The sequence below is a fragment of the Tamandua tetradactyla genome, chromosome 7 (genome assembly GCF_023851605.1).
Source record: "Tamandua tetradactyla isolate mTamTet1 chromosome 7, mTamTet1.pri, whole genome shotgun sequence".
Lineage (NCBI taxonomy): Eukaryota > Metazoa > Chordata > Mammalia > Pilosa > Myrmecophagidae > Tamandua > Tamandua tetradactyla.
In genome coordinates, this window is record NC_135333.1 from 104,492,239 (window position 1) to 104,517,811 (window position 25,573).

Genomic DNA, 25,573 nt, shown 5'->3' on the forward strand with positions numbered 1-25,573 from the left:
AGAAAAGGGCTTGGAAGAATAGTTGAGGGTACAATGGGGGAAAACTTCCCAAACCTTATAAAAGACATAAATATGCAAATCAGAGAACTCCAAACAGAATAAATCCAAATAAGCCTCCACAATACACATACTAATCAGTCTGTCAAGTGTTGAAGAGAAATAGAAAATCCAGAAAACAGTCAGAGAAATGACATAAGACTGAGCTTAGACTACTCAACAGACACTGTGGAAGCAAGAAGGCAGTGGTACAATATATTTAATACCCTGAAAGAGAAAGACTTCCAGCCAAGAATTCTGTACCCAGCCAAACTGTCCTTCAAAACTGAGGGGGAGATTAAAATTTTCACATACAAACAAATGCTGATAGAATCTATCGACCATAAACCTGCCCTACAAGAAACACTAAAGGGAGTTTCGCCAGCTGGAAAAAAATAAAAAGGAGAGAGAAATCTGGAAGAGGGCACAGAAATGAGGAGTATCAGTAATGGTAATTTAAAGGATAGAAAGAGAAAGGGGGAAAAGAATATACAGATCTGACAAAATCAAAAGGATGATGGTGGATCATTTTGACAGAATGGATTAAGAAATATGATCCAGCGATATGCTGCTTACAAGAGACTCACCTTAGACACAAGGATACAAATAGACTGAAAGGGAAAGGATTGAAAAAGATGTTCCATGCAAGCTATAACCAAAAGAAAGCAGGAGTAGCTGTACTGATATCAGAAGAAATAGACTTTGAGTGTAAAGACAACATAAGAAACAAAGAAGGATACTATATATTAATTAAAGGTAGCTCACCAAGAAGAAATAACATCCATAAAAGTTTATGCTCCCAATCAAGGAGCTCCAAAGTACATGAGACAAACATTGGCAAAACTAAGGGAGTGAAAGATGATTTAACCATAATAGTAGGAGATTTCAATACACCACTCTACTCTATAGATAGAACAACCAGACAGAGGATCAACAAGGAAATAAAGAAATTAAACAATTTGATAAACAAATTAGATACACATAACAGACATATTTAGGACATTACATCCCAAAACACAAGGGTATACATTCTTCTCCAGTGTTCATGGAACATTCTCCAGGACAGAACACAAACTGGGAAATAAAACATGTCCTTATAAATTTAAGAACAATTAAATTACTCAAAGCACTTTCTCTGATCACAATGGAATGAAGTTGGAAATCAATAACCACCAAAGGACAAGAACTTGAACAAATATATGGAGATTAAATAACACACTCTTAAACAGTGGGTAAAGGAAGAAATTGTTAGACAAAACAGTAGCTCTTCAGATATGAATGAAAATAAGAATATAACATACCAGAACTGATGGCAAAGGCTGTTCTGAGCGGGAAATTTATTGCTCTAAATGCCTATATGAAAAAAGAAGAAAGAGCAGAAATCGAGAACTTAACTGCTCACTTGGAGGATCCTGAGAAAGAACAGCGAACTAACCCCAAAGCAAATAGAAGAAGAGACATAAAAAAAGATTAACGCAGAGTTAAATGAATGGGAGAACAAAGGAACTTTAGAGAGAATCAATAAAACCAAAATTTGATTACTTGAGATAGTCAATAAAAATCGATGGACCACTAGAAAGGTTGACAAGGAAAAAAAGAGGATATAAAGAAACAAAATCAGAAATGAGAGCAGGGTTATTACTATAGACCCTGAAGAAATTTAAAAAAAAATCATCATAGGATACTATGAACAATTATATGCCAAAACACTAGGCAAATTAGGTGAAATGGACAAATTCCTGGAAACACCCAAACAAGCTAAGCAGACTCAAGAAGACCTCAACAATTGAATCGCAAGTAAAGAAATTCAATCAGTCATCAAAACTCTTCCTACAAAAAAAATGAGGGCAGGTGGTTTCCAAGGGAATTTTATCAAAAATTCCAAAAAGAACAAATACCAATCCTGTTCAAACTTTTCAAAAAAATTAATGAGGAAAAAGGAACACTACCTAACTTATTTTATGAAGCAAACATCACTTTAATACCAAACCCGGGTAAAGATGCTACAAGAAAGGAAAACTAAAAAACGAAAATCGATGCCAAAATCCTCAACGAAATACTAGCAAATCGAACCCAACAACACATTGAAAGAATTACACACCACAACCAAATGGGGTTTATATGAAGAATGCAAGGATGTTTCAACACAAGAAAATCAATTAATACAATACAGCATATTAACAAATCAAAAAGGAAAAATCACATGGTCATCTCAATTGATACTGAAAAAGCATTTCACAAAATTCAACTTCCTTTTCTAATAAAAACACTCCAAAGGCAGGAATCAAAGGTAACTTCCTGGATATGATAAAGGGCATATATGACAAACTGAAAGCCAAAATCAGAGACTGAAAGCTTTCCCCTAAGATCAGAAACAAGATGATGATGCCCTCTGTCACCACTATTATTCAACAATGTAGGGCAGTTCTAGCCAGAACAATCAGTCAGGAAAAAGAAATAAAGGGCATTCAATTTGAAAAGGAAGAAGTAAAACATTCACTATTTGCAGATAACACGATACTATACTTGGAAAATCCTGTGAAATATACAACAATGTTACTTGACCTAATAAACAAATTTAGCAAGGTGGTGGGATATAAAGTTAATGTGCAAAAATCGCTAATGTTTCTATACACAAATAATGACCTACCTAACTGAGGAGTCAGTTAAGGAAAAAATTCCATTCAAAATAGTAACCAAATAATCAAATTTTAGAATGAACTGAAACTAGAAATGAACTCAACTAGAGATGTAAAGGACTTGTACACAGAAAACTACATAACATTACTAAAAGAAATCAAAGATCTAAATAGGGGGAAGACATTCCCTGCTCATGGATAGGAAGGTTAAAGGTAGTTAAAATGTCAATTCTATCCAAATTGATCTACAGATTCAATGCAATACCAATCAAAATTCCAATAACCTACTTTAAAGACGTGAAAAAGCTAGTTACCAAATTCACCTTGAAAAGAAAGAGACCCTGAAAAGCTAAAAGCATTCTAAGAGAAGAAGAGGGAGGATTAACACTTCTACTTTTGAAACTTATTATAAAGCCATAGTGGTCAAAACAGCATGGTACATGCACAAGGATGGAAGTTTTGAGCAATGGAATCAAATCGAGAGTCCAGAAACAGACCACCAAATCTATAGCCAACTGAACTTTGACAAGGCCTGCAAATCCACTGAATTGGGACAAAACATCTTTTCAATAAATGGGCATGGCAGAACTGGATATCAATAGCCAAAAGAATGAAAGAGGACCCTTACCTTACATCCTGTACAAAAATTAATACAACGTGGATCAAACATCCAAATATAAGAATCAGTACCATAAAGCTCCTAGAAGAAAATGTACAGAAACATCTTTAAGACCTAGTAATACTTTACATCCAAAGCACAGGCAATGAAAGAAGAAATAGATAAATGGGAAACCTCAAAATCAAATGCTTTTGTGCCTCAAAAGACTTAGTCAAGAAGTTGAAGAGGCAGCCAATTCAATGGAAGAAAATATTTGGAAATCACACATCAGATAAAGGTTTGATATCTTGTTTACATAAAGAAATCATTCAACTCAACAGCAAAAGAACAACAACAAAACAATTATAAAATTGGCTAAAGACATAAATAGGCATTTTTCTGAAGAGCAAATACAGATGGCTCAAAAGTACATGAAGAGATGCTCATTTTTATTAGCTATAAGGGAAATGGAGGTCAAGATTGCAATGAGATACCACCTCACACCTATAAGAATGGCTGCTATTAAACAAACAGGAAACAACAAACGTTGGAGAGAATGTGGAGAAATAGGAACACTCATTCACTGCTTGGGGGAATGTAAAATGGTACAGCTGCTGTGGAAGACAGTTTGGAGGTTTCTCAGAAAACTAAATATTGAGTTACCCTATGATCTGGCAATTCTGCTACTCAGTATATATCCAAAAGATCTGAAAGCAGGGACCCAAATAGACATCTGCACACTGATGTTTACAGTGGCATTTTTCACAACTGCCAAAAGAAAGAAACAATTCTAATGCTCATCAACATATGAATAGAAAAAATGTGGTATACATGCAAAAGAATATTATGCAGCAGTAAGAAGAAATGAGATACTGAAGCATGTGACAACATGAATTAATCTTGAGGACATGATGAACGAAATAAGTTCAGACACAGAAAGATAAACATTGTATGATTTCACTAATATGAACTAACTAAAATATGTAAACTCAGAGCCTTAAAATGTAGAATATAAGATACCTAGAGTTAGACAGAAGCTAGAGAAGGGGGAGCAATAACCTAGTATGTTCAGAATGTAAAAGGAGGTTGGATTTCAATAGTGAATAGTATGAAGTAAAGGAATATAAGAAATAGTGCTGTATTGTAGGTAAATTTGGTTGAAGGGGGTTATTTAAAGTCATGCATGACACCAATTAACACTACAAATTTAATTAAGTTCTTGAACTAGTACAAATGTCCAAAACTGGTACAAAGAGTTAATAATAGAGTAGTATATGGGGAGAAACACCTACTGCAAGTTATGAATTATACTTTTACAATGACATCTTAAAATTCTTTCATCAACAGCAACTGGTGTACAACACCAATCCTAGGGTAAAATAAGGGATATGGGGTGTTTGGGGCTTTTGTTTTTTGTGTGTCTGATATTTTCTTTTTGGAATAATGAAAATGGTCTAAAATTGAGTGTGATGATGACTGCTCAACTAAGTGAAGATACTATGAGATACTGATTGTATGTTTTGGAAGGAATATGTGATGTTAATATATCTCAATAACATATGAAAAAAAAAGAAAAACTAGAATCAATGAAGCTAAAAGTTGGTTTTATGAAAAGTTCAATAAAACTGACAAGCTTTTAGCAAGACTGACACACAAAAAAGGGCATGAATAACTAAAATCACAAATGAAAATGGGATATTACCACCAACCTTACAGTAACAAAAGGGTTATAAAAGAATACTATGAATGACTGTAGACTAACAAATTAGATAACCTGGATGAAGTAGACAAAATCTAAAACACACAAATTACCTAAACTCAAAAAGAAACAGAACATCTTAATAGATGAATAACAAGTAGAAATTGAACCAATCATCATAAACCTCCCAACACAAAAAAGCCCAGAACTACATGGCTTCACTGGGAGGGATTTTACCAAACATCCAAGAATTAACAGCAATCATTCTTAAACTCTCCCAAAAAGAGAACACTTCCCAACTCATTTAGGCCACCATCACCCTAAGCCATCATCAAAGCCAGATAAAGACATCACAGAAAAAAAAAAGAAAAGTGCACACTAGCATCCCTTATAAATCTATAAGCAAAAGTCCTCAACAAAACATTAGTAAACCAAATACAACAGCATATTAAAGGATTATACACCATGGCCAAGTAGGATTTATCCCAGGAATGCAAAAGTGATTTAACACACAAAATCAATCAATGTAATATACCATGATAACAAAATGAAGGGTGAAAAATCTCATGATCACTTCAATTGATGCAGCAAAGAGATTTGATAAAACCCAAAAACTGCTTCTTGATTTAAAAAAAAACTCAGAAAAAAATAGTATTAGAAGGCAACATACTCAACTAGATAAAAGGCACATTTGAAAAAAAAACAAAAACCCGCAACTAACATTATACTGAATGGTGACAGACTAAATGCTGTCCTCCTCAGATCAAGAACAAAACAAAGATACCTGTTTTTACCACTGCTACTCCATACTGTACTGAGAGTTCTACCCAGAGCAAGAAAAAGAAACAAAAGGCATTCATCTTGGACAGGAAGAAGTAAAATTATCTCTATTTGCAGATGACATGATCGTATAAATAGAAAATATCAAAGATCTATAAGAAAGCTTCTAGAAATAAAAAACAAATTAAGCAAATTTGAGAGGTATAAGAGCAACATGCAAAAATCAGTTGCATTTCTATACACCAACAATGAACAATCCAAAAAGTCAAGAAAAATATTTAATTTACAATTGCATCTGAAAAAAATAAAATATGAAAGAATAAATTTAATCAAGGATGTAAGAGCTTTGTTCACTGAAAACTACAAAACCTTGCTGAAAGAAATTAAAGACCTAAATAAATAGAAAGACATCCTGTGGATTGGAAGAACTAATATCATCATGTCAATACTATTCAAAGCAATTTACATATTCTATATAACCCTGATCAAAATTCCAGCAGCCTTTTCTCCAGAAATGGAAAAATCAATCATCAAATCTATGTGGAATGGCAAAGTCCCTAATTAGCCCAAACTATCTTGAAAAAGAAGAATGAAGTTGGAAGATTCAATTTCTGAACCAAAACTTACTACCAAGCTAAAGAAATTAAAACAGTGTTGTACTGGCATAAGGATAGACAAATAATCCAGTGAAGTAGAACTGAAAATTCAGAAATAAACCCACAAAACATGTACGGCCTACTGATTTTCAACAAAAGTGCCAATTCCATTCAATAGGGAAAAAATATTCTTTAACAAATGGTGCAGAAAAAAACTGATATACACATGCAACAAAAAGAGTAAAGAAAAGAAATTGGGCCCCTATCTTTCCTAACTTATTACTCCAGTATAATATATTATATTCTTCTAATTTCCAGAAATTGTCAGAGTTTTGCATACAATTCACATTAACATACAAGAAAGAAAAGCTAGAAAAATTTGGTCATTTAAATAAAATAAAAGCACCAATACTTCTGTTTTGAAAGACTGAAGAAGATGTGGCAGGGCAAATATATGTGCATTCAATATTGTAAAGTTATAAAACACATTTTTTCTAGGGGATTTATTAACTGAGGATCACTGTGCTTGAATTGAAAGATGAAACTCCTACCCAAAAGTTATTTTAAAAGACCTGCAAAATGTGAATTTCTCTGACTTATAATTTTGGAAAACTGCAATAATGTAAATGTCGAAAATTTACTGTTAGTTTAATAATTTAAAATATCAATATAACAAAATATTGTTCACATCTCTCTAGAGAGGAAGTGGAGTGAAGTGACCCCTGGGTCTATGAGAACATAGACCACTGGGTACTAGTTGTCAAGTAGGGTCAAGAAATATGGAAACTCTGGCAGAGGAGTTTTGCAGCATAATGGCAGCATAGGGAGGTGTGGAATTTAGTTAATCCTCCAAGGCAGATAGTAAATAGCCAGAAAGTGTCTAGAACAACTGTTTTGGGGGGACACCCATGACCAGACACACATGGTACACAAGTCCAGAATGGGTGGAAGTGCCAAGTTCACAGCACAGAACTGGAAGTTCTCCCAAGCCATGAAGGCTGGTGTCCCTCTTTCACTGGCACAACAGGCTGTTTTGGAGTTATTTCCCCATGGGAAAAAGAAGCAGTCTCTATTAGAAGCAAGGGAAGGAAGCTCAGCCAAGCCACAACTATGGAATTAGTTAACAAATTTAGACTGCTGAAATCAAGTTCCAAGTATAAATAAACCCAGAGCATACATGAAAAGAAACCTAAGGTCTCTCCTGGCAGAGAGGAGAAAGGGCTGACAGGAAAAGAAGAGGATTTTGGAGTTGGCGAAGCTCAGGATACTGGAAAAGGGCTATGCACCAAGAAAAGGGCCCATAGAGCATAGTACCAACTCTGGCTCTTGACTGGTGAACCCAGGGGACTGTGGTCCACCTCAGAAAAGGATTTCCCATCCCCAAATGTTTCTATTATTTTTTACATTGTAGCAGCCCATTAAATAAAGCCGCAGACAATCTCAGGATTCAACACTACCCCAGGCAAGGGCTGTGGTCATGAATGTCTGAGAGATGAAGTAACTAGTCAGGTGAAGAGGATAATTGCATGAAAGGTGTCTCTTCCCCAGGAAAAGGGGTGGGGGCAGAGACCAGCACAATTGGCAGCTTTCATTTAGAAAATTCAGACCCCAGTGGCTGGAAAATAGGAGCAGCTTAAGCCCACTTTCTACCTCAGCCTCTGTCTCAATCATGCCCCTGGCAAGGACAGGGTCTGTTGAGAATTAAAGGCACTGCTCCATTTTATGCTTGTGGGGAGATGCAGGCTGACAAGTGCCACCTGCAAAGGAAGATAGGAATAACACAGAATCAAGAAGCCTCACAGGAAGGACTGGCATGCTGCTGGGTCTCATTCTTAGAGAAACTCGATACTGATTGCACCATCTTTCTTAGTCCTGAACTGGACTTATCTGTGAAAATCTGATTGGAGTTGATCATATCTGGAGAGATCCTCCTCAAAAAAAGGTTCCATATAGGAAGGGCAAGAACCAGAAAAACAAGAGCTGAAAATTGTGATTAGTTAAATAGAAGCTATGCTAGAGGTCTAGAATAAGTTGAACCGAATGCCAAAGAATAGATAGAGAATGAAGCCAAACACAAGAAAATCCTGAGTGAAAGAGTGAAAACAAGTTCCAGAATAAACTAATCAAGAAAATCAGATGCCTAGGCATCAACAAAAAATTACAAGTCTTAAGAGGAAGCACGAAGATACGGCCCAGTCAAAAGAACAAACTAACACTTCAAATGAGATACATGAGTTGAAACAATTAATTAAAGATTTCCAAACAAATCTTATAAATCAAGTGGAAAAAAAATCCCTGAAGGAAAATATGGCAAAAGAAATGAACAATATAAAGAAGAAACTGGATATAAAGAAGAACTTGAAAGCTTGAAAAAACAAATGGCAGAACTTATAGTAATGAAAGGCACAATAGAAAAGATGAAAAAAACACATCAGAGACATACCAAATCAGATTTGAAGAGACAGAAGAAAGGATTAAGGAACTAGAGGACAAGACATCTAAATTCTCCATATGAAAGAATAGAGGAAAAAGAAGGGAAAAATATGAACAGGTTCTCAGGGAATTTAATGACAACATGAAGCAATGAATATACATGTAATGGATGCTAGAGAAGGAGAAGAGAAGGAAAAAGGGGAGGAAAGAATAATGAAGAAATAATCACTGAAAATTAACCATCTCATATGAAGGGCATACAATTACAGATCCAAGAAGCACAGCGTACCCCCAAAAACAACAGATCTTAATAGATCTACTCCAAGACACTTACTAATCAGATTGTCAAATGTCAGAGACAAAGAGAGAATTCTGAAAGCAGCAAGAGAAAAGCAATCCATCACATACAAGGGAAGCTCAATTAGACTGTGCATGAATATCTCAGCAGAAATCATGGAGGCAAGAAGGCAGTCATATGATGCAGTTAAGATACTGAAAAAGAAAACCTGCCAACCAGGAATTCTATATCTGGCAAAACTGTCCTTCAAAACGAAAGAGAGTTCAGTGGTAGAATGCCTGCCTTCCATGAAGGAGATCCAGGTTGGATTACTGGACTATGAACCACCACCACCACCACCCCAAAAAATAAAGGAGAATTGAAAATATTTGCAGACAAACAGACACTAAGATAGCTTGTAATAGGAGACCTGCTCTACAAGAGATAAATAAATGGAGCACTACAGGCAGATAGGAAAAGACAGGAGAGAGAAGTTTGGAAAAGAGTGTAGAAATGATTGCAATATGGGTAAAAAGAGAGAGAGAGAGAGAAATAAGATATGACATATACAATCCAGAAGACAAATGGTAAAAGAAAGTACTGCCTTTACAGTAATGACATTACATATTAATGGATTATACTGTCAAATCAAAAGACATAGACTGCTCTCTAAGCCAACTCGGCAGGTAAACTCAGTACCCTCCTCCCTATATGGGACATGACTCCCAGGGGTGTAAATCTCCCTGGCAAGATGGACATGATTCCAAGGGGTGAGCTGAGACCTGGCATCATGGAATTGAGAAAGCCTTCCTGACCAAAAGGGAGTGGAGAGAAATGAGACAAAATAAAGTCTCAGCGGCTGAGAGAATTCAGAGTTGAAAGGTCATCTTGGAAGTTATTCTTATGCATTATGTAGACATTCCTTTTTAGTTTATGGTATATTGGAGTGGCTGGAGAGAGTACCTGAAACTGTTGAACTCTATTCCAGTAGCACTGAACTTGAAAATGATTGTATAACTATATAGCTTTTACAATGTGAATGTATGATTGTGAAAACCTTGTGACTGATGCTCCATTTATCCAGGTTATGGACAGATGAGTAAAAAAATAATGACAAAAAATAAATAAATAATAGGAGGATAAGGGGTAAAAAAACTGGGTAGACTGCAATACTAGTGCTCAGTGAGAGGGAGGCATAAGGGGTATGGGATGTATAGGTTTTTTCTTTTTTCTTTTTCTTTCTTTTTCTGGAGTGTGGCAAATGTCCTACAAATGATCATGGTGATGAATGGAAAACTATGTGATATTGTGAGTCACTAATTGTACACTTTGAATGGACTGTATGATGTATGATATCTCAATAAAAATAAAAATAAAAAAATGACATAGGATTTTTTTAAAAAGTATTTACAAAGTCCCTTGAGAGACTGGAGAAAAATACGGAAAATTATACTTTCCCACCTGGGAAAATGCACATAGTCTCTCAAACACAAGGGACTCCAAAGTCAATAAGCCAAAACCTTGATCTTCAGGCTTGCTCTTATGAAACTTATTGCTGTAGTGCAGAAGCCACGCCTACTTATAATTATGCCTATAAGTTACTTCCAGAGTACCTCTTTTGTTGCTCAGGTGTGGCCTCTCTCTCTAAGCCCAATTCTCCAAGAAAATTGTTCCCTCCCCCCTTATGTGGGACATCATGTCCAGGTGTGTAAGTCTCCCTGTCAACATGGAACTCCCAGGGATAAGCCTGGCCCTGGCACCATGGGATCGACAATGCCTACTAACCAAAAGGGGGAAAAGAAATGTAACAAAATATGATATCAGTGGCTAAGAGATTTCAAATAGAATCAAGAGGCTATTCTGGAGGTTACTCTCATGCAAGCTAATTGCCATGGCATGCCAAGCCCCAGCCAACACTTTTCCTGTAAACCCTGAAGAACACCCAGGACTCTATGAGATTCTATAAAAGTTTCACTCATTAAGTTTATTTTTCAAAAACCTAAAACCTGCAGATGGTTCCTAGGCCATATAAGCCCTGAAATCCAGAGTTACCAGTTTCTTCCAGAGTATCAATCAGTTGCATCCCTCTACACCATAGCATCAATGCCTATTTTCGACATGAAGAAATTAGAATGGTCATTGCCCAAATATTCCTAAATATTGGGAAAAGGATCAAAGGAGAAGAAGGGTTATAACAGAGAAGGTAGGATTAACAAATGCGTATAAATATTGAATCATTATACTGATATTTCTTTTTAGTTTCCAGTGTCAGAGCAGCTAGAAGAAAATGCCTGACATTGTGGAACTATAACCCTTACCATACTTTGAAATCGGTTCTATAACTACTTGTTAAAATGTATTTTGAAATTCATCGCGCTTTTTTGCATATGTGTTATATTACACAACAAAAAATGTTTAAAAAAAAGACACAGACTGGCATATGAATTTAAAAACAGGACCCATCCATATGCTGTTTACAAGAGACTTACTTAGGACCCAAGGAAAAAATAGATTAAAAATGAAAGAAGGCTAAGGGCATATATGACACCAGAAGGAAAGTTAGAGGATAAAAACTGGGACTGTGTAAGCTAGAGAAACCTAGAGTGGACAATGATGTTGATTAATGTACAAATACAAGTAAGTATTTACATGAGGGAAAACAAATGTCAACATTGCAAGTTGTTGAAAATGGGATTGCATATGGAAAAAAATACAATCAATGCAAACTAGGGTCTATAGTTAACATTGTAATATGCGTCCATTAATTGTAATAAAGGCAATATACCAAAGCTAAATGTCAATAAGAAGGGAGAAGTTAGGGGAAATAACCTGATGAACTCTTAAAATCCAGTCTATACCTATTAATTATTCTGTGGTTTGAGATTAATTAAGATTTGATTGTGTGTGCATGTTTGTGTATGTGTGTGGTGTGTGTGTGTGTATTCCCAAGACCAAACTAATGTTCTTATCTATTTCCAGATACCTAAGTGGTTTTAAATTCTATTAAGGTACGTAGACAAACTGCACTCTTTCAAAGAACAAACAACAAAGAATTTCTTTTTTTTTTTAAATGATATTCCCTAAATGGTGGCTCTTCATCTTCTCCTTCACCTATAGGTGATCCCTGATGCTTTTAGGGTTACATCCATCTGGTGACTAAATGACTCTGTGAGACCCTCGATATCCTATGATTCTGTGAAGTATTTTATATAGTCTCAAACCTTCATCTTAAGTTTACCTTCCTAAGGTCCTAAAAACCAATAGGAATCTTTTAGGAAAACAGAGGTTGGCCTGTTTAGGAATTTCCAACAGCTTTATATGCAACATATTCTGAGACTATGAATGGAAGGTAAACGAAAAGCATCGATGCATGTAAGACAGAATTTCTAGGAAGACAGTATTTGAAGGAAAGGAATTAGTCACAGGGGAGAGTAAGCTGTCAACACTGCAGCATCTGCTTTCTGACATGCTTCATGGGTTATCATGTCTCCCCTATTGTTCAATATAAATAAAAGCCAAGGAAGAAAGCAACAGAATTCATGGGTCATCTGCTGAGGTGACATTTTGTTCCTACTAAGCCTTTTGCCTCAAGAGTTCCTAATTTAAGTGACTATGGAACATCCCTAACTAAAGGAAATACAAAAATCAGCATAGCCCCAAATTCTAGCTATTATGGAAATGCACAAAAGTTAGGAATCTTATTTTCAAGCTTTACCATATACTTTTTACAATGAGGCAATGAGAAAGAAATAAAAGAATTTTTTTCTCAATATATAGATCATAGCTGGCTTTATTTATATTGCATCAACTTTGAAAGACCATGATGACATTGCTAAAATTTTTAAAAAGTAAACTTAGAGGAAGAAAAATTTTGAATTTAAAACTACTAGTATAAACAAAAAAGTCTAACTAAGTAAAAATAAATGATTATTTTCTTCATAAGCAGAAAGAAGGCAATCATGTTAACCTTGTCAATAAACTCTGGGTTTTGATGGAAATAGTAAGACCACAGTGCTGGGCTGTTATTAGCAAAGAAGTTAAGACAATGATTAGGGGAATGAGCCTTGCTGCCAAGCAGCCTGGCTCAAATCTTGGTTCTGCCACTTACTGTGTAACCTTAGATATGAGCTTTAAACTCTGAGAGCCCCTTTATTTTATCTATTAGAATGTATAATAATGTACCTACCTCCATGATTTGGGTGAGGATTTAATGAGAGTAACCCATGTATGAGGTAAAGTGTCTGGCACAGTATATGCATTTAATGAAGTGTTAAACAAAATGAAGGGAAGACATTTTGATGCACCTAAGAAGTCAGCCAGGTACCACAAGACTTGGTATCAGAAGATGCTCAGTGCTTCTCCTTCATTCAGTTATTCAGCAAATATTTATTAGCCACCTATATGGGAGTCACAGCACTAGGCACAGAGGATTCAAAGATAAAGATATGGAGTTCAGACCCTCAAAAAGCTTCCTATTTCACCCCCACTCCCCAGAATGCTTTAATTGCAGACCTTCCTTTTTCATGTCTAGAATTCATATATTTCTACCATATTCTTACTTTACATCACACACGTCTGTACTGATTTCATATTTATTAGTTCATATTACTCTAGGTTAAGAAATTCAGAGATGGCAAACTAAAATATACACACAATTTTTCTTAATGTCATTGATCAAAACTCATGCAATGGATTTTTAATTCTGACAAGTTCGAGGTTGGAAAGATGTTGCCAAATATTTATTTTAGTTACTGGCTGATAGAAAACAATCAGATACATTTTTTTAATGAAGAAAACATGCATTTTAACTTATTTAAAATGTCAGAAAAATTAGATTCAATTCTATTTATTGTTTATCAATAACCAGATTAAATGAAAAATTTGAGAACCTGTAAATAGGACAGTCATGAAAGGCCAAACGTAAAAGAAATACTCAGCAAAATTTATTACTCTCTAACATATTATATATATTTATATATATATTAAATCTTATTTTCTAAAAGTCTCTGATATTTTAGTTCAATAAATGTAAAACTGTATATCTATGAAATTATAAAGACAAGAAATAGAAAAGCTAGACAAATCACCTTAATGGTAATAAGCTGTTATGTTCTTTGAATTTTATTCAGTATAGATGAATAATTTTCAAAAAAGAAAAACATAGCAGTTAATTTCAAGATGCCTTACACAGTGAATGCTAATGTGCACTTAAGATGCAAAAGGTTTGAATCATAATTTTGCAGGATATATTTTTACATGAATACGTATTCCTCAAGTTTCTGATACCACTAGCAAATGAATATGAAAGCAAAAATGAGTTTCAATTTTCAATTTTATCATTTTATTCACATCGCTAAAAAGCAACAGTAGCTGACACAGGTGTGCTTGGTCTATGGATGCTAAGGTTAGTGGTAAAAGGATGTTGGAATAAAACCGGAGTATTTCTCCACAAAATACTCATCAAAATTAAAGAGAAAAAAATAGTGAAGAATGTGGCAGATCACTAACTTGACCGGGTAAGTTATTATCACCAGCAGTAGGAGGGAATAACTTAGGGTATCTCCAGATGTGGGCCACTTTAAAGAGCTAGCACCATTTCTGTGGTATTCCTGACATGAATGCTTGGCCTGAGAAAACAACAGATGGACCCAGGTTGAAGGTCATCATCAAAGAACTAAACACCTGCACTCTTTAAGGCAACAAAGGATATGAGAGACAGGGAAAGGCTAGAAGTATATCAGATTAAAGGAAATGATGAGACATGACAATTAACACAACAGTTGTACTAGTAATCATGGACCAAAAAAGGAAAAAAAGAGACCCTAAGCAGCCAGTGAAATTGGCATGGTGACTGTGGATTGAACGGTATTGTGTGTCAAGGTTGACTTCCTTATAGGAAGACTATGTCGGCGATATAGGTGAGTGTCCTTGTGTTGAGAACATACAGAGTATTTAGGGATGATGGAACATCTTATCTGTAAAAGACTATAGAGGGAAGTTGATGAAACAAATGAGTTAAAACTGTTATCAGTTGGAGCATATGAATACAGCAGATACGGGAGTTCTTTGTATTTTTCTTGGAACTTTTCTGTAGGCTTGAGACTATTTCAAAAAAACATTTTTTAAATTAAAAGCAAACAATTTTGCTTTTGGAAATTTTTTTAATGAGCTGCATATATGATGATAAGTTAACATCCTTAAGATATAAAGAACTCCTACAAATAGGCAAGAAAAATGTTGACTTTCACAGAAAAATGGGAAAGGCTATTTAGAAACTATTCATCAATTCACAAGCACCACAACTAATAATCATATAAAAAGTGTTCATATTCACTAATAATCAAACAACAATAAATTTTAGAAATGATAGTGATTTTTCACATCATATTAGCAAAAAAGTACTATAAAAATAATGCTCAGTCTTAGAAGTGTGTGGTTTAGTTTAAAGTCATTTGCAAAGCAAATTACTCTCATGTAGTTTACTCAAAACACGCCTTAACATCTATCTTACTTCCTGTTTGGTTGTTTAGTACTGTGGCATTTTACAGACTGAATTAAATGGGTTTAAGCTGATATATCAGTAATTTACAAATTCTGATGATGCATTCAATATTCTCAAGAATGTGTGATCCCACATTTAAATGCTAGCTATTATAAAATCAAACAATTTTTACAATAGCTAGAATTAAAAATAATCAAAGATTAAAGTACAAAAGAAAAAAGACACCATTTCATCATTTCCTTGATGATGCTTTCAAAATGCTCAATAGTAAAAATCACTGAAAAGAGGAGTTAAAATATGAATGAATTTTATCAGCTCTTATGAAACACATCAATACATGGTTTCAACCACAAAAATATAAAACTCGGGCGGGCCGCGGTGGCTCAGTGGGCAAGAGTGCTTGCCTGCCATGCCGGAGGACCTCGGTTCGATTCCCGGCCCCAGCCCATGTAAAAAAAAAAACAAACAAACAAACAAAATATAATAAAACAAGAAAATGTTTAAAGATGTTTCCCTTTCTTCCTCCCTTCCTTCCTTCCATCCTTCCTTCGTTCTCTCTGTCTTTCCTTCCCTTCCTCCCTCTCTCTTTAAAAAAAAAAAAAAAAAAAAAAAAAAAAATATATAAAACTCCTCTCCAAGAACAACAGAATTCTAGAATGCAAACAGCAAAGGAAATAAAATTTCTTCTAGCACATATTCAATTGTCAACAAAGATATCAAAATAATATTTCCCATGGGTTTTTAAAAAGATACACTCTTCACCATAACTAAAAGAAATTTTTTTAATGATCTGAATTCTATTCCGGTCTCTCAACAATAAATTTCAGAAATATCATAATAATTTTTAAATGACCCCTTTGTAAAATCATTCTAAGCGACTCATGGTGAGCCTCAAAAGCATGAGGGAAGTTTCACACTTACATGAAAAGACTAAAAGGAAAAGAGTTTTAATGTCAAAGAATTAAATGTAGTATTACAACAATCCCTAAATATTCATCTTGGAAAAGATAATTGCAATGTCACTTCATATCAATGTACAGCAGACCAAGATAAGAGAATTAAATGAACTTTAACGGCACATTGGAAATGTTCTTATCATACTCAGAGTTGCATCCAAAGAATCCAAAGACAAAAAGAGGAAGCAGCTTAAATACTATCTATGGGAGATATTATTCTTGGTACAAACCAAAATCCATTTTTCTACAAATACAGCAATTTAAAAGTCTTCAAATTAGAAACTATAATAAAAAAATAAAGCTCCTACCTCAGTGAAAGCATAACCTATAAGGTTCCTGGGAATAAACTTAACAAAAGATGTGCATCCTTTATGGAGACCATTATAAAGAAGATAAAAAGAAAACATGAAAAAATGGATATATAAGCCATATTCCTAGAAAGAAAGACTAAATATAAAAATATCAAATTAATGCACTAATAGACATCTGTAATACAATTCTAATCCACATACCAATGATATTTTTTTCAAATAACTTGACAAACAGTCTGACCTTTGGACCAAAGACTGAAGTTTCATGCACAGCAAAAAATTCTAAAGAGAAGAAGAGACTTGTACGATCAAATATCAATTCTTATTATAAACTATAGTCAGCAGAGTAGTGTGGCATTGTTGCAGAAATCAACAAACAGATCACTAAAAGAGAATTCAGGGCCCAGAAACAGACCTTTGCATTAAGGTAGCTTTGGAATAGGAGGTGGCATTACAAATCCGTGAAAAAAGGACACATCATTCAGTAAGTGCACTGGGAACAGCAGGTTGCTCTGCTGGATATAACACTATATAAGTATTTCTAGAGCTAAGTCCAAAATATTAATTTATTTCTCTTATTAGGCAGAGACTACAGGTATTAAAATAGATCATTTACTGAACACAGTGGGGCAGGATAAGAGGGAAAGTTAAATACAAATGTACTATTACTTCCCTTCCAGATACTCAATTAAAAGATCAATAGGAAATCAATCAATAGTATCTACATTTATGTCCATGTATGTAGCAGTCATGTGCTCAGATAACCTTTCCTGTCACTATTTGTTCAGGACCTAAACTCTTAAATGCCCAAAGAAGAATGTTCACCCAATTGAGAACCGATGACTTTTTCTTACTTTCCAACAAATGCCCAGAACCATGACAAATTTTGTTTTATTTTGTATGTTTGACCATGATTTTCTCATACAGGATTATATTTTGCTTTATATCTTTATCTTAAATTTTCTAATTGGCTTCTCTTTTCTTGTTGATAGCGGAAAAAAATCATCATTTCTTCATTATGCCATTAACACAATCCTCCCTTTAGAAAACAGAAATGATTGATTTGGCTTCATAACAGTCAAGAAAATTCAATACATCAAAAATATCCTAAAGACTTTAAGGCATATGGGAAATACAGATGACAAGGAGTTTAATACCATTATTTAAAATTCTTCAAATCATTAATAAAATGTAGAAAAATGTTTAACGAATCTAAACAAGCAGTTTTTCAGAGAAGACATATGAAGGGCCAATAAACATGAAAAAGTATTCAACAAACAAATAATAACAACAAAAAAGCATTCAATCTCATCAACAAAGTGTTACTTGTCACCTATTGAACTGGCAAATGTTTTTAACTCATTATTGGAAAAAGTAGATGAGTGGGCACTTTAAAGAATTAATGATATTGTAAAATGTTAAACCTTTTCTAGAAGTTATTTAGCACTCTTTTTCAAAAACCTTAAAAATCATATGGCCCTTTATCCAGTAATCCCTTTCCTAAAAGCTCTAGGAATGGATATAAACAAAGATCAAGCCAAAAAGGTATTGGCTACAGAATTATTCATAATAGAAATATGTAGGGTAGATAATCAACACGTAAAATTGGTTAAAGTCAAAGTATTATTCAATGATATTCTGTTCCACCATAAAATGATATTGCAGAAAAGTACTTAACATGAAAGACAATAAAATATTTCATGGTATATAGAAAACTATGCACACACCAAATTGGATGGATATTTCTATATCTATATCTATCCAATATCATAAAATTTAGAAGTACATACACTTATTGCACACAGAAATAGATCGGTTGATTATGGTCAAGGAACATTTTAATTAGTCACTGCCCCAACTTAACTACCATATTGTTTTTGTTTTTTTTTTTTTTCTGAAATGGGCAGGCACCGGGGATCAAACCCAGGTCTCCAGCATGGCAGGTGAGAATTCTGCCACTGAGCCATCATCATACCACCTGCCATATTGCTTTTTTAAATACCACTCATAAGTATGTCGATATATTACATTTGAGTAGTGATGCTTAATTTATCTTTTTCGTATTGTATTTTTTAATTATGTACACCATATTTATAATGTAAAGAGATGTTTATGTAAGTATATTTCTAGTATGGAAATAAGACTGATTAATGAAACACAAGAGAGTTCCAAAATGGTATTTAACATAAATATAAGATTTGGTTTATGATAAAGGAAGGAGCTCTAAGTGAGGGAGGAAAAAAATTAAATAAATGATGTTACAATAACTAGTTATTTGTTTGAAAAAATATTGAGAGCCTCATTTCTTACTACACTAAAATATATTTTTAATGGATTGAAAAGTTAGACAGAAATGAAGACCATCAGAAAGCAAAACTATCTGAAATCAGTGTAGGAAAAATCATTTTAAGCAAAGCAAGAATCTACAAGAAAGAAACAACCAAATAATAAGACATATGTGAATAAGAAGTGCTCTGGAGTCAAAGTTTTAGATGAAAAGTCTGTCTCTGCCACTTAGTATGAGAACTTAGTCAAATGATTTAACCTCTGTGCTTACTTCATCTGTGAAATGGGATAATAATAGTTGCTACTTTATAGGACTCTTGAAGGGATGAAAAGGATATTGCATTTAATGAGGTTAAATGAAATCCTTTCAGCTCAAGGATATAAAAATTACAACAAACAAAATTAAAACAAACAGAAAAACAAGTATGCAAAGCACAGCACACAGGAGGTTATTAGCCATGATTACACAAAGAAGTCATAAAGTGTTATAAAATTTCATAGGAAAATTAATGTCCATAAAAAGAAAATTCTTTAAATGCTCAGTATCACTGGTAATCAAGAAATGCAATATACTCCTCCCCAACTCAAACTGATTAACATTTACTTAACATGATAAGACAAGTTTAGCCAGGGTACAGTGAAAGTGACATTCTCACACATGATTTGTGGAACTTTATATTGGAACATGATTTCTGAGGACAAATAGACAATGCAGTTAAAAAAAAAAGACCTTGAAAAAAATATTATACCCTTTTACCCAACAATTTACAGAGATTGAGCACATCCTACATGCCAGACATAGTGGTAGTAAAATACATTATAGTTGCTTCCAGAATTATAATCCTGGAAAACTGAAAATCATGTAAATGTCCAAAAATAAAGGATTAGGTAAGTAAATTATAGAGTATCAGTATGATAAAATATCATGAAACCAATAAATAAATTGTAGAAACATAATCAATGACATTTGAAAATATAAGACATTTTACCTATTTAGGATGATCTCATGATCTTAAAGTTTATACATCTAAAAGACTTTAAGAAAATAAAATGTCAGCAAAGGTTATTCTGGTAAAGGGTTTGAGAAAGACTTCTTTCTTTTACAGACCCATATTTTCAAATGTTCTACAATGAATATGGATTATTTATAAAATTGGAAAAATAGTGAAAGCTGCTTTTAAAAACAAAGCAAGGGAAGAGGATACTAGAAAATTGCCCTAACAATGTGTATTCAGCCTCTAAAAAAGCCCCAGGATTGGGTAAATTGCCCTAACAATGTGTATTCAGCCTCTAAAAAAGCCCCAGGATTGGGTATTAATAACCTTCTTTGAGATACTGGGATTCAAAGAGGGACTGGTCCAGGGTCATCGGGTGAAGAAGTGGTAAAGATAGAACTGAAACCAAGTCACACATTCTGGCTCCAAGCCCTGGTTCTGCCCAATGTACCCAAAGAGCTGCCCACACACAAAGCTGTGTCCAAAGAAGTATTTATAAGGTAAGCGATTTATCAGTGCTTTGACAATGCAAGCTTGGAGAAGGGCTAAGATCATAGCAAGTATGCAAGACTCTAACTACTTTACATTTATCTCACTGCAGTGTAATTGTTTTTCACTTAGTATTTCCCTACTCTACAATGATCTCTTAAACATCAGGGACCATGTTTTTCATCTCCAAATATCCAGGACCTAGCATGATGTCCAAGGGATCTTAAATGGTTTCTGAATGAATGAAAAAGTGCATGAAGTATGTCTCTCTTTTGAGAGAGATTATCAAAAGAATTCTATGGTCACCATATTTATAAATAATAATGATTAATTTCTTTTCAAAAAGCATTGCCTTCTGTTAAAGTTTTTTAAAAAGACAGAAACTCTGAAGTGAAGATTTACAATCTTTTTTTTTTTACCTGACCATGAAACAAAATGAAAAACCGCAACCCCCATACATACTGCAACATCAAATGAACTTATGGAAAATGAATGTCAGTATCTTATCTCCATACATGAAGGTACTGAGCCATAAGAAAACATTTTTTAAATGAGTGAAAATATAGAAGCAAACACAGTACGTTCAGCACAAGAAGAACCTAATTCATACTTAGAAAATTGCATTTTTCCCCTAACATTCAGAATACGAAAATTCTCTTTAAAAAAATGTTCTCAGAAAAGTAGACATTCTAATGGCGTTGCATTTAACAAGCATAATTTATGAGAAGTAAATGAAAAAATAAAATTTATTCTTTCTAAAAAACAAAAAAATTCTGGGCTGATGACTGAAAAAAATCTTCATTTATGAAAAACCTCTGTAAAAAATGTGGGATTAGATATTAAAATAATTTAGCTGTGATAAGCTTGTAACTTAAAGGAATCGGAGAGCTACTGACCTCTAAATTTTAGACATGAAAACATCTTCAAAACTGGTGAAAGAACAAATAATAAAGAGCCTGTATTTATCAAAGTCAAAGAATATAACTGAAATACTACCCTCAAACTCACCATGCAAAAGTAAAGGCATTGGGTGTACAGGTGGCTCATTGGTAGAATGCTTCCATGCGGGAAACCGATTCCTGGACCATGCACCCAGAATTAAAAATGGCCCTGGGACAGCCCCGGCTGGAGTGCACAGCTGGGCACCCAGCAGCTGAGCAGGGCTACAGCCTGCAAGGGGCTGTGGCCTGTGTGGCAGAGCTGCTGGGTCCTTCAAAATGAGAGATCTGGGGGTGCTTCTTCCTCTGTGTGTTGGTAGTTTGGGTGGTGAAGAGATGGGTGACTGTGTCAAAACCTTTCTCTGGGACCTCGACTGGGGAATTAAAGACTCCATCTGGGGGAGATGTACAATTGCAAAGCCAGATGCTCAAATCCAGCAAAAAAGAGGAGCAGACAGTGCAGCCAAGAGCAAGTAGCGTCTTGGCCTGGAGAGCCCAGAGCAGGGAGTGGAAGCAGGAGAGTGAACCACGGATTGTTAGTAGAATTTTCCAGTGCTGCACTTGGAATGATGAGTATTCTGGTTCCATCTCCTCTTATTTTACCAAGTGTTATTTATTCCTGCACTTCAGTCAGTAACAGCACAAATTATTAGTCATCCATCCCTGCATAGAGATGTTTGGTCTTGACTAAAATTCCTCCTAATGTCAATTTTCAGTGCTCTTTGGGTGCTCCCCCTGTTTGTGCTTTGGAAAGTTGTCAATGCCATTTGGTTTCAGGACATAGCTGCTCTGGCATTTGAGGTATCAGGGAGGAAGCCTCATCCATTCCCTAATGTCAGCAAAATAATTGCTGACATGCTCTTCAACCTTTTGCTGCAGGCTCTTTTCCTGATGTAGGGGATGTCTGAGTCTCTTTCCCACCTATCTCATTGGCCAGCTGGCTAGTCTCTTGCATATGTCCCTTCTCTACTCTCTTTAGTGCTTTGAATACTGCTGGTTCAATAAAGGAATTGAAATGCAGCAGTGGTTGTCAAATACAGAGAGGAACTAGCCTTATTACTTTGGATTTGGTTTGCCCCTGGGCTTTCTCCCAGCAATGCAGTCCTATACATTATCAGTGGCTGACTCTTCTTAGACTTCTTTCCTTTATTCATTATCAGTGCCAGTGAAGCAAAGACCCTGGCCAAGCTTTCCAGTTGCACTTCTTCTGTTTGGTGGTCTTCTTAAGCAAGACGCTTCCACCAGATGGTCTATTTGTAGCCTGCCCTAAGTAAGCTCAGCCTCTGCAGAGAAGTTCTCTTCACTACATCCATTGCCTGCCAAATTGAAGGCTGCTGCAGGCCACTGAATCTCCTGCCATGTGAAGGGGATGGGCAGGATTAGGAGGCAATAGCAGATCTTTTCCCTGTTCACTTCGCCTACTCAAGGAGGGCAGGACCCACCCTGCCAAGGGCCCTCTGCATATCCTCTGCTCTCTGAGGTTTGGAATTTTTGTCTCTAGTGCTCATAAGCCAGACTCTCCTGACACCAGTAGGTGGATTTTTAAAACCACTGTGAGTCTGAAAGGACCACAGGCTTTCCTGCAGCTATTTTTCTAGTGTTTGCCAGCCCCTCTGTCTGGATTGATCTGAATATTTTGTTTTCCTTCTTGTGCCGCTTACCCTCCTACCTCCCCTTCCTACTTTTTACCACTCTTGGATGAATGCATTTTGTAAATCTAGCTGTTGCAATTTGTGGGTTTTTTTTTTTTTCTGTGAAGTCCATACATACATCGGATGTGGGGTAAAGGAATTGTTTCTGATCACTCCCTTTATAGCCATTTGTTTCTTGTAACGCAGGTTAGGTTTTGGTCTCTTGTCTCACTGCAAGAACAAAAAGAGCCTGAAGACATGGGACAGGAGGAAAGATCTCCTAGCCAGGTCTGCTGGGTTTTGAGGAGTGATTTTCTTTCTTCCCCCTGATGGGGAAAAAGTTTTTTTCATTGGTACATTAAAGTTCCCTAAGTGTGGGTAAAGTTCCCCAGAAGTGTGTCCCCAAGTTCCGGATAAGTGCCACTGCAATACAGAATGGTCAGAGAACCTAAACTTTTAAACTCTGAGAGGTATGAAATGTAGTGTTGGCCATTGCCACGTCTGTCTGGTATTTCAGAGGAATACTGGGTGCTATGAATAGGAACAGATGAGGTAAACTTATTAAATATATTATACCTGTGATTGTTTGGCTTTTCCTGTCATTTTAAGAGACTAAATGTGAGGGAAAAGGTGGGCAGGGTATCAAAACAATTGTGCAATTTTAAAATATCACAATTACACATGAGTGGTTTCCCACAAAAAAAAAATAAAGGCACAAGTATCTAGAAAATTCCTTAAGTCACTAGAAATTTTTTTTAATGCCAGAATATTTCTTTAAAAAATATACAACAAAATATAACTACATAGCAAACTGAATAGCAAACTGATCACTATAAGCTACATAGCCAATTATTTCTAATGGACAAGCCATCTTTACTATCATTTAAAAGGAAAGGAAACAGGGTAGGCCACAGTGGCTCAGCAGGCAGAGTTCTCACCTGCCATACTGGAGATCTGGGTTCAATTCCCGGTGCCTGCCCTTTAAAAAAAAAAGAAAAGAAAACAGCATACAAATGGAAGGCATGAAAATATTCAAACAAGAACAAGTCTTGTTTCCCACAACCCAGGAGGTTTGTTCCCCAAAAACAGCTGCCTACTTGGCAGCCAAGGTTCCGGCTGACTATCTTGTCATGTGGAGTGAAGAGTTTAGACGTACAGGAGTAGCAAGATAGATGCAGCAGAAGGGTCTTGTAATGGCCTAAGATATTTGGGGGCTGATAATTGGACATAGCCAAAATAGGATGGAGCCTAGAAATATGCCTGGTCCTATTTATTCCTGTCCAGAGAAATAAATACCCAAAATTTAAGACAGAAGCAGATGCAGATACGGGTTGGTTGGTCTGTGGGTCATAGCAACAAGAGCCAATTTGACTCATTCTTTGGCCCCACAGAAAAAGTATTATGCTGGCAGGAGGGAAGAGAATGCCTTGCTTCTTCATTTGTGCTCCATGAAATAACCTCTCTAAATTAAAATGTGTACTTTCCATCACTTCCCCTATATGAAAATTTGATACATATAAGAAATATGAGAAATTCTGTTTGCTTGCTGAGTCTGAATTTTAATTTGGCTGTTTTTTGGGGCAGCATCTTACCACACTTGCTTACTCTTGTCATGCAGTAACGATAGATTTATGCTTAACCATATCAGAATCTATATTGCCACTTTTTCTAATAATAAGAGTGGTATTAAAATACACATGAAACACACCATTATTAGAGAAAAAATGATATCGAAACTTATCCTAAGAGCATAAAGTTTTTTTAAATAATGTAGAAGTTGTGCTTCAGAATTTTCATTATAAATCCTATTATCTTTAATATTATATATTAAATAAAGTATAATCAAAAAGTAAAGAGTGTAGTGGCCTCTATGTCAGTCTGTTAATTTTATCTATAATAAACAAAGTAGTCTTTTAGTTCAGAACCATTAAGCCAAGCAAATATTGCCAATAGGTTTAATTTTACTCACTAGTGTCAAGAAAGAGAAATGGCTTAATACATGACAAGCATTCACAACTAAGAAGATACACTTTATCACTCTCATACATAAATACATTCTTACCCAAAATATATAATAATTAATGCTAGGCAAGTAGAGAAAAAAAAAGATCACCTCAAGTTTATTAATACAGAAGATGATGGCAAACTACAAGACAGTTTTATATTGATTCGCAAAGCTATTGCCACAAATTAATTCTGTATCTGCTCTTTGCAAAGCATTCAAACTTAGAAGCATAAATAATGTTTGGGTATCAGGAAATTTTCCAATAAAAACCCTATGAGAACCAATTTATATACCTAAAGCCCAAGATCATTTTAAATAAAGGAGAAATATTACATTACAGAACATAATCTAAGCAGCTACACCAAATCTATGCCAAGGAATAGCAAAAGGAATTTATTTATC

The 25,573-nt window shown here is 35.1% G+C and overlaps 1 protein-coding gene and 1 pseudogene across 5 annotated transcripts in view; one reads left to right on the top strand and one right to left on the bottom strand.

Annotated features, from left to right (window-relative positions):
- The window catches only part of NELL2 (neural EGFL like 2), a 531,530-nt gene that overhangs the window by 340,125 nt on the left and 165,832 nt on the right, over positions 1-25,573 (bottom strand). The window lies entirely within an intron of this gene.
- LOC143691714 (etoposide-induced protein 2.4 homolog) lies at positions 21,872-22,762 on the top strand (annotated as a pseudogene).